We start from the raw sequence: 13,500 nt of genomic DNA on the forward strand, positions 1-13,500 counted from the left end.
TTCAACTCTACTTAACTCTAAAATCAAACACACTTTGTTGTGTTTGGCAAATCAGTTTTGAAAACTCAACTTAACTCATTTACACTAGAAGACAAAATTTTGAGTTTTTTGCAACTCATGGTGGGCTCCATATTGGGTTTTCCATTCAATATCAATTTATCTTCCAATAACAATTTACCTTGAAGACACCATTTAGTACAAATTTGACCGCATTCAATGTCAAAACATTACAATAATTATCAATAATTCAAATACAAATTAAATAATGTCTATCATCGCCCTCCTCTTTCTGCGTGCCATAAGCGATTAGCGATACGGTCGCGCACAACATTCATTTCCTCACTACTCATATCCACTTGAGTTTTAATTCCTTGTTCTGGCGGTGGACTTCGAAATTTATCGTATTCCGCCCACGCATAGCCGTACTCCGCAAATAATCTGTCGTGATAATTATTGCGTCGTATAAAATTATGCAAAACAAAACACACAAGGGCAAGTTGCCCTTGTCTTAACGGTATGAAGTTTGGCATTAATGTTAGTATTGAAAATCTCCTCTTCAAAATACCAAAGCAACGTTCGATGACGTTACGCACTGATGCGTGACGCTGATTAAAAAGCTCATTCTCTGTTGTCGATGGATTGCACCGACCGAAATCACTTCGGTGATATCGTTCCCCTTGTATGGAGCCAAATATCCAGGAATGTTTGAAAACCCTGTATTGACAACATAATATTGGCCTGGAAAGAAGAAAAGGACAATTTTTCAGTTAAATATGTTAGGGTTAAAATTTTATCGAAAAGAGAAAAGTAATCAGCAAACACTAACCACCACATGGCGCTGGAAATTGCTCCAATGTTGCAGCTTCGGAAAAAATTCTTGAATCATGCGCCGAACCCTCCAAACCTGTCATGACATATGTAAACATCATATTGTGGGACAAGCGGCCAGTATATTTTGTGTTACCTCAGCGTTTCTATCGAGATAAGGTACTCTATTTTCTCTGGGGATACATGCAGCCACATGGGTTCCATCAATTGCTCCGATGCAATCCTGCGTGACACTACAAAATTATATGTAATTTACATAATATTACGATATGAATTATTACAGTTTTGCATTATTAGAAAAATACCCTAAAGAAACGCCACCGTGGTTCCCTTTCAATTTCCGACTGCACAGCGACGTTCCTCGGTCGAATATACTCGGGTGATAAGGCTAGTATTCCTCGGAGAATTTTTATGATTGCTCGTGACACCGTTTCCTTTGAATGTTGATACCTTTCCGCCACAATTGCATAGCGTAAACTATATGAAATAACCAATAAGAACATTCCTACCATCTCTTCCACGGTGATACCATTCCTACTGTCAGTGATACCACAGCGCAGCCGAAGTGTGTCGCAGAGATTTCTAAACACATACGGTTCCATTCTAAACGACTCGAAGCATCTAACGTCATTCCCTAAAACTTCAAGCGTGTATTGTCTTCCTTGGAGTGCCGAAGTTCTGCACGGGATATTCCTTTGAAACACTCGTTCGGCCTCCACAAGTCGTACCATCAATAAGAAAAACCACCGCTTCCTAATTAGGATCTCGTCGTCGTTAGAGGAATTGTGATACCGTGCAGAATTGCTATTCCTTGGCATATTGTATTGTTATTGTACGCCTATAACTGTTGAAAGAATATCATCGACGGTACGTTAACAGTAAAAAACGACACTTCATAACCACACAAAACAGTCAAAGCACACATAAAATATATTCAACTGAAAATATTCCTAACACACGAAACAAACATATCAGGAAAACAAATGTCATAACAAAGTAAAGTAAAAGCAATTAGCGGAAAATGTTCAACTAAATGTAAACCCATATACTATGCGCGCCAATTCAGGAGTCAGCAAGGTCCTGTAGCCATTCAATTCGCTTGTCCTCGTCTAAGAACATGAAAACCTTCCTTATTTCTTTATCTGCCAGCGCCATGGCGGCTTTCACATAAAAGCGACGCGGGACCTTCTCCTTCAATTTTTTCAACTCTAACATGGCTTCGTTGACGCTATTCTTCTCTGGCTTCTCAGGGCTTGAAACAGACTTGCTTCTCTTTGACGACGATGGGGTTTCGGGAGCATTCTTGTTGAAGCTATCCCTGCACAATTCCATGCACTCTTGCATTATGGACCTTTCCGATGAAGCTCTTTTAGGCACTCGACGTCGGGACTCTGATATAATTGGCTCTTGAACATTGACGGGGTCGTCACTCTCGTTGGAGCCCTCCCCGATGTTGACATACTGTTTCTGCTTTCCCCTCAATGCTGATATGAATGCCGCATGCAACCGTCGTTCCTCAAATGAAGTTGTCGGTGGATTGGTCGAGGAGATGCGAAGAGCACCGGTAGCACACGAAGAACTGAAAAGCTCATTCAGTAGGATGTAGTGCTTGCAGCCTTTGGTCCGAAATGCCTTGAATGCCCTGCTCTTCTGCACATTGAGATAAGGAATATGTTACGAGAACAGTTCAATAGATAGGAAGGAACTATAGAAAGCGAACGTATGAACAAAGGACATGCAAATATCTAGTAAATTGAAGTTATAGTCGACATTTTACATAGAAGTAATTGTTAGCAATTCATAACTCATATTATTAGGAAATCAGCTTCACGCGCAGAAGACAATAACATATATAAAGCGTGTACTTTGATGAACATATCCCAGACATCGGGGCTGGCCTTGATGGTGTTCGTGTCTGCGTCCCATCCCACTCCAGTGTGGTTCCTTAGCTCAGTGAACTGCCTGTACGTCCCTTTCAACCTAGCACACTTGTCCCTTAGCTTAGTCCAGCAGAGTTGCGCTTCAGGAAATTGCTTTTCTATTTCCTTCGTCAACTCTTCCCAATGAGGTCTCTTCTAGGAAGTCGTATGGGTCACTTTGAACTTCTCAAGCATTATATTAATGAAGGCCAGCTCCATCTCATCACTCAATTCCAATACATGCTCACCCTTTGGAGCCATGGTCTGTGCACTTTTTTGGACCATAACTTCCACACAGAATAGCCAGACAATAAGATTACCTCAGCAGAAACAACTTGCAGTACATCTTAATTCAATTACTCATAAAATAGGGTAATTCGTACTTAGGTCTCCCCTTGGCTGCTTAGATTAACCCAGACAATGCAACAGAACGCAGATTGAGAGAATGACAGCATGGGAAAAGATACCGAAATAGAGCAGCAAAGTACTCTAACATGTGCGAAATATCAGGGAAAGCTCATTCATCGACCACACAGTGGCACACTAGTAGTAACCAACACCAGGAGAGAAGCATATTACTCAACTAAATTGAAAGCAGAACAACAGCTGTGCGCACCCGAATTTCGTCTCGTCAGGGCACGCATGCGCGCGCCTAAATACAATGCGGCTTTGGAGTGTCCACCTTCCTGGGGACGCGCGACGGACGCACATGAGAAGGAGTCGCCACTACCTGTTTACGACCCAAAGGTCGAGAGCCGGTGAGTCGCCCGGATCTAGGGGTATGGATACACCTAGTATGCTAAGGCAATGGTCTTGTACGGAACCGAAAATTCCGAATTCGGGAGTTCTATTACGTGTGGGCCTATATCTCACATGCCCTTTCGGTACTCTAACTTGCTAGGCTTGCCATTTTATTTATTTACCGCATGATTTAGAGTTGTACTCGACTCGCCCGTTTTGACACCGTAAATTCGAAGAGACACTTGAACCGTCCACTCTCCGACTGGGATTATTACATGAATAAATATACATCATAAACCCTTACATTGTTCTCTCAAATAAATAAAAGACAAGCTACAATAACTAAATCCCAGTCAGTTTGCATTCGACCATGATTTCACTCATGCTCACCGTATGGTTTTGGAAAAGACCGAAAATTAAATTAAATGCGTATTCGATGTATGGGGCATTGGACCCTGTGATCGACGGTTATGGGCGTTGGACCCAGTGTGAATCGAGTCCTAAAGGATCGGACTCGATCCGCATAACAAACAAGTGCAAAAATGTAACAAGCAAGCTCAAATAAACAAATAATGGGGTTTCTTGTTATCGCCGAATTTATGTGAATTAACTAATTATTAATCGAGATATCTTGGCATATAAATCCTACCTTAAAACAAACAAAAGGGATGATGGATAGGGTATGTAGCATCCGGCATTACTTTAACGGACTCGACAGACAAGATGTTTGTAGTCAAGTCCTGAATGTGTGGGTTATTTTTAAATTATTTTGTATTTTGACAATATGACTTTTACATATTAAGAGTATTTTCACCTAAAACCCAGAACCTAACCCTCTACTTGACTATTTGCCCATGCTTGATTAAGCCGAGTTTGTGATTAATTTGTTTTCTCATGTTTTGACCAATTCTATGCACAAACCTACACTAAGATTACGGCAGGACAAGAACCGATAGTCACGCCCTTGAATCGGTAAATATGTGTGTGTATGAAAATCAAGATTACGTTGCACATATCTCGGTGCTTTTGAAATTGTGAATTTGAAAAGGGCATAGCTAACAGTTCTTGAACTGTCGACGTGATTACAGATTGTTAATTGGTTCGTACAATTCATTAAAGGAGTCAAGTGATTTAATTTAGCCAAATTTAACGTCCCGATTATCCCATATGTAGAATTTTGGGTTAATTAGAAATTTGCCAAATGCTTTAGTCTGCGGATTTCGAGTCGTCGGACTAGCCATTAGTGGGCCGCCCAGTAAACTCTAATTTTCGACCGTCTTGAAATTTAATTTTTTTTTATTTTTTAGGTCGAGTTTGCATTATTAAACCGATTCATGTGAGGTTTCGATTAAAGCGAGAAAATAAAGCACTTAAACACGGATCAAGAGCACATTATCATATCAAGCACGACAAAAATACATATTTCACGCAATCGGTGCCGCCATGATCATGATAAACACATACAAACATACATAAGCATAATATTAATGGAATCGATAAAATGGCGCCGATTCATGAAAGCAGGAAAAACGTAAAAGAACACACATTGTCATGTTGCATATATATAATTACAGGAATAAAATATTTAAATGGGGCATATACGTTGTCGATCGGTGATCCAAGTAGGAAGGGGTTGGATATTATTTAGAAAATGTCCAGGGGACTGAATTGAACGATTTTAAAAGAGCAGAGACTAATTTGCAAATTTGGATAAAGACTCGGGGACCGATTTGAAAATTATGAAAAAAATGGGGATTGTGTAAAAATTACTGAAAATGTCCCAGGACTTGTTTGAAACGAATTTGAAAATTTGGACTGATCTGAAAACAAAATAAATGGCCCCAAGACTAAACTGAAACAACTTAGAAAGTTCCTTGGGATGCTTGAAAAATTCTGGGAATTCCAGGACTGATTGGAAAGCAGTAAAATGACTGGGACTTGATTGAAAAGAATTTTGAAATTCGGGGCAGATCTGAAAAGAGTGAAAAATGGCCCCGGGACTAAACTGAAACAACTTGAAAAGCTCTTTGGGATACTTAAAAAAATTTCTAGAAAATTCAAGGACCGATTGGAAAATGGTAAAAAATGGCTAGGCTTGACGGAAAAGAATTTTAGAGTTCGAGGCAGATCTAAAAGTAAAAATAAAAAATAAAATACGTCCTCTGAACTGAAATGCGACAAAACAGAAAGTTCATAAAATCGAGTTCGGGACAAATTCGACCACGCACGCAATCCAAGAACGCTCATTTCACATCATATCCATCAAGCAAGCATTAATATTCAGGAATGGAGCCCTAATCATGCCACTAAGTCGAGAATTTACCTAGTCTAGAAAGTTTAGGGGTGTTCCTGTAAAAAAAAATCGCCGGACGAATCGGGTCGGATCGGATCGGACTACCGAAGGAGAAACCACCCGGAAGAGAAGCTGGGCCGGACTGGGCGTTGGACCGCCTGGAGTGTTGGGCCGAGAATGGGTTTGGGCTGGACCTACGAATCAAAGGGAATGAGCCGAGGCCAGTTAGTCGATGGGCGGTCGGGATCGCCGAGAACGGCGGCGATGGCGCTGCGGGCGGCGGTCCTCGCCCCTGGATGCCGCGATGAGGGCTGGAATGGATGCCGGTGACGATTCTGGACACCGCCGACGCTTAGCCGTGGCTTCACCGGAGTTTAAGCAGTCGAAATCAGGGGAGTGTTTGCGGTTTTCCGGCGAAAGTCTCCGAGTTCGTCCGATCCAAAAATTCCTCCAAACGAGGGCCAATTTCTCGTTTTCTCTTGCTGGGTTTTGTTCGCCCCCTTCCAAATCGTTTTTCTGTTCATTTAATTGCAATTTCTTCCCCTTTTTCGTTAAGATTTCGACCGATTTGGAGAAAATCGCGGATATCCGCGATTTTCTTCGTTTTGGGCCGGCGGGGATCGAGGGCAGCCGGCGAGCGCTGCCCGGCCCTGCTCGGCTTGCCCAAATTTTTTTTTGTTTTTTCGACGGGGGTCACGGGCAGCCGGTTAGCGCTGCCCGGCCCTACCTGGCCTGCCCGAAAATAATATATATATATATTTTTAAAAAATTATTTATATTTATATATATATATTTAGAAAAGGTAATAAATTGGAAAAATGATGATTTTACCCCTGGAACCGATGGACCGAAATGGGGTGCTGATAGCTTATACCGCAGAAATAGCACAATCCCTTTCAAATTCGCATTTCACGGAACAACCAAAGCAGCATCACACTGACATTCACCGAAACAAGAACAGAACATATACTCTCAGTGACCAACCAGTGAAATACAATTCGGAAAATTATGCAACAGACATAAAATTGTTGTCGAGAGGAAAGAAGAAATTACCTGAAATGCAGATGGCGTTCCCGAGCTGTGCCGGTGGGGTTCTTAAAGCCTCTCATGCAGGTGAACAGTGTAGGGGAAAGACCTGCGAAATATTCCAAAGGAGGGAATCTCTGAAGGGCAAGTTGCGAAAGTCGCAATTTCGGGGAATCTCTACTAACAAAAGGGGGGTCTTTGCCCTATTATTGCAGGTCCTATCTTCCGGCTCTTCTGCCCTAATCAAGCAAGGTGAAATTGCAAGCAAATAAGGACTACATATCCGTGAAATTGCAAGCAAAATTGCGCCATTCCGACAATGATTTCCTTCAACATGCGTTCGCTATCATTCCAAGTGGGCCGATTACATGGAATTTCAAACCAATTTCGGCAGCTTCAGCGAACCCAATAGTTGCAGCTTCAGCGAACAGAGAGTTTACCTAATTGCAAATTGCAGACGTCAAAGGACTGTTGAAGTTGCCGATGTCGTTGCCTTCTAGCCCTCGCACAAAGGACAATGGGGTCGCAATTGCGTAGTAGCAAAGGAGATTCGTCGTTGTCTGCCGCTACTCTTCTCTCCGACACGCATGGATGAGGACCCCTACCATTGTTCTTGCCGATAGTTTTCCCTTTGCAGAAATTAGAGCAAGACAAGTCAAGTTCTTTGCTTTCCCGTTGGTGGTCCCAGGATTTTACCGTTCGACCTCATATTTTGTCGTTTTGGGAGTTAAGTTGAAAATTTCTTTGTTGCCAAACAGAGCCTATAATACCTAAAAAACTAATGCTACGTTTGATTGGACATAATAGGAATTCCATTATGGATAAATTATGTACGTAATGAATACTACGTCGTTTGTTTTCACTCGTAATTGTAATAGCAATTATGAATTGCATTTACAATGTGTAATAGAAGGTGAATGCTTATTCTTAACTTTCTCCCATGTAATTGGAATTACATGTGTAATAAGTATCAAATTACTATTTTATCCTTACTCATTCATCAAATTTACAATTCCGACCAACCCTCTTCTGCTTTTCGCCGTTGTCTCTGTCCGAAGACACAAAGCACCATTTCCGACTAGTATTCAGTCCATGAAGTTCGATCTGGCATCGATTTAGCCAGATTTGGCCTCAAAGATTGAGATCTCGGTCGGAAATGCTCAGAACCCACAAGGCTAGGTTCAAGCTCCAATTCCATGGGTCCCCGTCGCAACTAGGCTCGTATAATTTCGACTTTCGTGCCAATACCGATCCGACAATTAATCGTTGATTTAGCACATTATATATAAAATTCACATGGATTCGGGTCACGAGGACCGTCGTGGGCTCACATGGGCCCAAGGGGCTCTCGGCCATCTTTGGCCCGTGAAGACCCGCCATGGTCTTCGCGTCGCAAATCGTTTTTCAAAGATCGAACGATCAGGGATTAGGATTCCAATTGGACGGTTCACCAATAAACGATCTAACGATTTGAAACCCGCAAATCCAAAAGCATTCAGTAATCCATTAAATTAACTAATTCCACGTGCATAGTAAATGGGACGAACTACTCAGCTAATTAATTCACACATCATTTAAATAAATCACACAAACCGATTATTAATTTATAATCGAGTCGATAAATCACGAATCGATAATCATGCCCTTTTCAAAACCCACAGTTTTCAATAAGTCATCGAGACACATGCTACACGTAACATGGATATCTAGGAAGGACTTGAGCATCTTAACTCGAGTCTGGGCCCAATTTAAGACGGTTGGAGTTGGAATGTAAGAGTTCTTCTTAGACTACTTCCGAGCGGAGCTATTGGTCCCTCGGCTCCTTCAGGGTTACACGACCTTGATGGGTTCGAGAGATCAGTTGACATCAGTTACTGACCTCAAAGGTCCGTATCACACAAACACATATTTCTGATTCAAGGGCACGACAATCATTTTATGATTTACCGATAACCTTAGAGTTAGCGTACTTGAAACACTCGGAGACGGGGGACCTGTGCAGGCGCAAGTCTCATATGCATAGCCCTCTTTATCAGACCGATATGTTTCTGTCATTCTAGCGTAAATTCGGACACTTAGAAACGTGGACTAGAGATGCGAGTGGGGAAGGCCGGTGAAGGGCTGCCCACTTCCTCCTGGATCAAGAGTAGGGGTCTTGGTACACTTGTGGTGTTTCGCGCTCCCACCTTCCTAAGTTCGTGTTTAAATTGAGTTAAAACAAGAAAACCGATTAATTTTGAACTCGACATAATCAAACATGGGAAAACGGGCAGGACAAAACTCTAGATTTTAGGATCCTGGCAAAACACATTTTGATCATAATTGATTAATTTATCAGTATCATAAAATAGATAAACTTGAAACGAACCCATACACCCAAGGCTTGACGACAAATATCATGTCCATCAAGTCATTTCTATAGAAACCAAATACTACGTACCCTTCGGGGCGACCCATGGTCGATCTTTACTGTGTGTATCCATCCTGTTTTTGTCTGCTTAGGGTAGAAATATGTATGTTAAGCAACTCCGGATCAATAAACTAATAATCACCTAAACGCGACAATTAATTAACACCTTATTTGTTTTATCTGTTTTCATCTATTTTCTATATGTTCTTGTTTGTTTTCTTGCGATTTGGGTCTGAACCCCTAGGACACGAGCAATACGGAGTCCCACGTCCTCGAACCATCGATCACGGGGTTCAACGCTCCTACACACACCGAGTGCGCGCAACTCGAGCACGGTATGGGGTCTAGCCTTGAGTCACCGTTTCAATATGAGTAGTATCCAAGCGGAGCATGACTTGAATCGGGCCATGTGAAATGAGATTAGACAATCACCCGAGAGCTCGACTGATCCTGTGGCCATCTCGAGGACCATTCAGTCCTTTTGGGACTCACTGGTTCGGTTGGACTCGACCCCTGACTCTCAAGAGCCAGCGTTGCATTGATTTCAATTTTGGTCTTCGAAATTTATGGCGAGTACAAGTGGAATATTGGCCGAATGCAAATCGATTGAGATCTGCTTGATGTAATTTGTATTTATTATTGAGAGTACATTACAAGGGATTTATCTATATATTTATTCATGTAATGATCCTAGTTGACGAGTGAACGGTTCAAGTGTCGAATCGACTAAGTTGGTCTACGCCTCTAGGGATAAGCAAACTCAATGTTTCGTGTTTTTGGCCCGCGCGAGGAAATGACCATCATGGTCCTATGAACCGTAGTGCAAGGACGGCAGGCCTAATCTTCGACATGTGGGTCTACTCCTCTCTCGAGGCTCTTAGTCCAAATTGGTCATTTTTCTACAAATTTATGGTGTCAAACCGAGCAAACTGAGCGAAACCTAATTTTCAAACTAAAACGACTAATAGAGGATGATATGCGATCATAGATTTCCATTTATAATTGATGTATTCTAGGCATGTATCGATATACATTTCTGTATTTTCCTTTAGCAACCATGTACAGTGTCTATATAATAGAATATACTTACTTCACCTAATGTGAGGATTAAACCATTCTTTCTCTATTCTTTATGATATCAGAGCTCTAACAAGGTAACACCCACTTGGTTCGGCTCCTTGCTTCTGCTTATTCTTCTTACTCACCTATTCCTCATCTAAACCTTAAACATACTACAGTACCGACAGGGCGTACGAGATATAGGCTCCCACATAACATGATGTACTTCAGATTGCAGCTCAACACATATTCTAATTTTCGGGTCCAAACGCGTATTCTAGAAGATTCCGAAATAAGAATTTAACTTAATTAGATATTAAGTTTCCTATATTGCTATGATATAGTTTCCCTTAATTAGATATTATTTCTTATATTAGCTTAAGTCAGTAATCTTAAGTTTCCTATTTCAGATTGTTTCCTTATTATATTTTAGGAAAGTAATTTGTAGAATATTAGATGTCAGTTTCCTATTCTATAGTCAAGAGATGTGTCTTCCCTCTATATAAATATGCACCTATTATAAGAGAAGACAAAAGACGAATTTGATGAATATTTGAATGAAATTGCCTAGAGCGTTTCCTCTATTTTTCTTATCTAAACAAGTCCTTTGTTTAGTGGCAAAAATCCCGATTCTTATCGTTCTTCCTTGAGCGTTGCGAATCAACCCGACCTTTCTTACTCGTGGCGAGTCATCTTATCGAGTGAATTTTGTTGGTTCTACCCTCCACCCTTCTTGATGTGCTTCAGATTGCAGCTCAACACATATTCGAATTTTCGGGTCCAAACGCGTATTCTAGAAGATTCCGAAACAAGAATTTATCTTAATTAGATATTAAGTTTCCTTTATTACTATGATATAGTTTCCCTTAATTAGATATTATTTCCTATATTAGTTTGAGTCAGTAATCTTAAGTTTACTATTTCAAATTGTTTCCTTATTATATTTTAGGAAAATAATCTGGAGAATATTAGATGTCAGTTTCCTATTCTATAGTCAAGAGAGGTGTCTTCCCTCTATATAAATATGCACCTATTGTAAGAGAAGACAAAAGACGAATTTGATGAATATTTGAATGAAATTGCCTATAGCGTTTCCTCTATTTTTCGCCACTAAACAAAGGACTTGTTTAGATAAGAAAAATAGAGGAAACGCTCTAGGCAATTTCATTCAAATATTCATCAAATTCGTCTTTTGTCTTCTCTTACAATAGTTGCATATTTATATAGAGGGAAGACACCTCTCTTGACTATAGAATAGGAAACTGACATCTATATTCTCCAGATTACTTTCCTAAAATATAATAAGGAAACAATTTGAAATAGAAAACTTAAGATTACTGACTCAAGCTAATATATGAAATAATATCTAATTAAGGGAAACTATATCATAACAATATAGGAAACTTAATATCTAATTAAGCTAAATTCTTGTTTCGGAATCTTCTAGAATACGCGTTTGAACCCGAAAATTCGAATATGTGTTAAGCTGCAATCTGAAGCACATCATAACAGAATCCCCGAACTAGGAACTCCCGATTCCGCAGGACCATATGCGTTAGCAAACTATGTGTATTCCTTACCCCTAGGTCTAAGCAATTCACTGGCTCTCGACCTTCGAGTCGTACACAAATAGTGGCGACTCCTTCTCACGCGCGTCTGTCAGACGCGTCCTAGGAAAGTGGATACTCCCAAGCTGTGCGATCGTGCGCATGCATGCAGGCCCCGACGAGACTATATTCGGGTTGGCACAGGCACCCCAAATTTTAGTGGAAGAGTAGCGTCCAAAATCGCTGAGGAGAAATGAGATTCGTTATCATCAAGTGTTGTCAATTCCAATTGTTGGCGTTTGGTTGCTCTCATCGTTTTCGATATTTGGTCGGCAATCATACGCTGCACATCATCTAATGACGGCGCTGAAGGGGTCGACAATTGCCTTCGCATTCCAGTGGGGAGTTCAGTGTGCCATGGAGTGTCCCCCCGATCCTCTTGGTGATTTGCTCATGTTCACTTCGCAGTCTCTATCCTTCCTTCTGGACATGGTAATGGAGCCTTTGGCATTTGATCTCTCCGTGGAACATTTCAAACGGGAAAACCAGCAGGTTGCCTATTCGCTCGAGGGTGTTTCGCCCATGGAGCGCTTTCGGAGACGGCATCTCTCTCTAATTGACTCTGATAAGGATGCACATCCGGCTGTGCCTCCTTCCGAATTTTTCCAGCGAGAAGAGAAGCCTTCTCATTGATTAGAGCGTCAACCGTTGCTCGAACCTTAGCAGGAAGGGTCTCTAAAACTCTTTTGGGATTAGAGGCGTCTCCTCGTTCTGCTTGGGGCTGGAGATGAAGGTGGGTTTCATTACCCTAACTTGCTATTGAACGTACTTCCTGAATCGATTTCTGAGTTTCACTACGTGTTCGAGCCTTGACCTTTTGTTCATTATCGGGAATCGGATGAGAATTCCCACATATGGTGGAGTGTTCTCGGGAATTTGCTAGTCTGGTCCGAAAGTCCCGTTGTTTGTGGAGTTTGAAAATTAATCCTCCTCTTACTATTCCAGTAGCTTGTACATTTTTTTTTTTTGTTCTAACTCTGAGTATCCAGGTTTCTCCCGACTAATATCCGGGATTACCCCGGTGACGCACAGAGCGGGTAATCACGCCAAAGGCTCTCCGGTGGTACCAAGGAGTTTCGAACCCGATATCGAGTGAATACTTGAGCTCCTCCTTAACCACTAGGTCAAACCTCTTAGAGTTTCGCTGCTTGTACGTTGTATGGAGTTTAAGAGGGGTCACTAGGCTAGTGTTTTTATGGGCTTCAAGAAATGCTGGTCGTCACCTATTTGTTTATTTTCGGCCCATTATTGGTAAATCCAAATCACTAACAATACTCAAACCAAACAACCCCTTATAGTCCTAGGACAAGTCATCCTTTTAGCTGTCCTTCCATGGGTGTCGAACCACATACCAACTTTTCTTACACTAAATTGCGTAGTCCCAAAGGATGGAAATGCGACACTAGTAAGGGGGGACTGAAGCTCCATATGTCTCTTTTCAATGGATTTTAGGATCAAATTAGAGTAATCTTTACAAAGGATGGTTTAGCTGAATAAATTAACATAGTTTGGTTCATATAGTTCGGCGTTTGTCCCTTTAGGGTTTTCATAGAGAGTACTTCATCAACACAAGAGAAGTTGTCGCGAAAAGCATTGCGACTCCATGGTCAACTATGA

This window comes from Punica granatum, chromosome 3 (assembly GCF_007655135.1).
Source record: "Punica granatum isolate Tunisia-2019 chromosome 3, ASM765513v2, whole genome shotgun sequence".
Taxonomy (NCBI): domain Eukaryota; kingdom Viridiplantae; phylum Streptophyta; class Magnoliopsida; order Myrtales; family Lythraceae; genus Punica; species Punica granatum.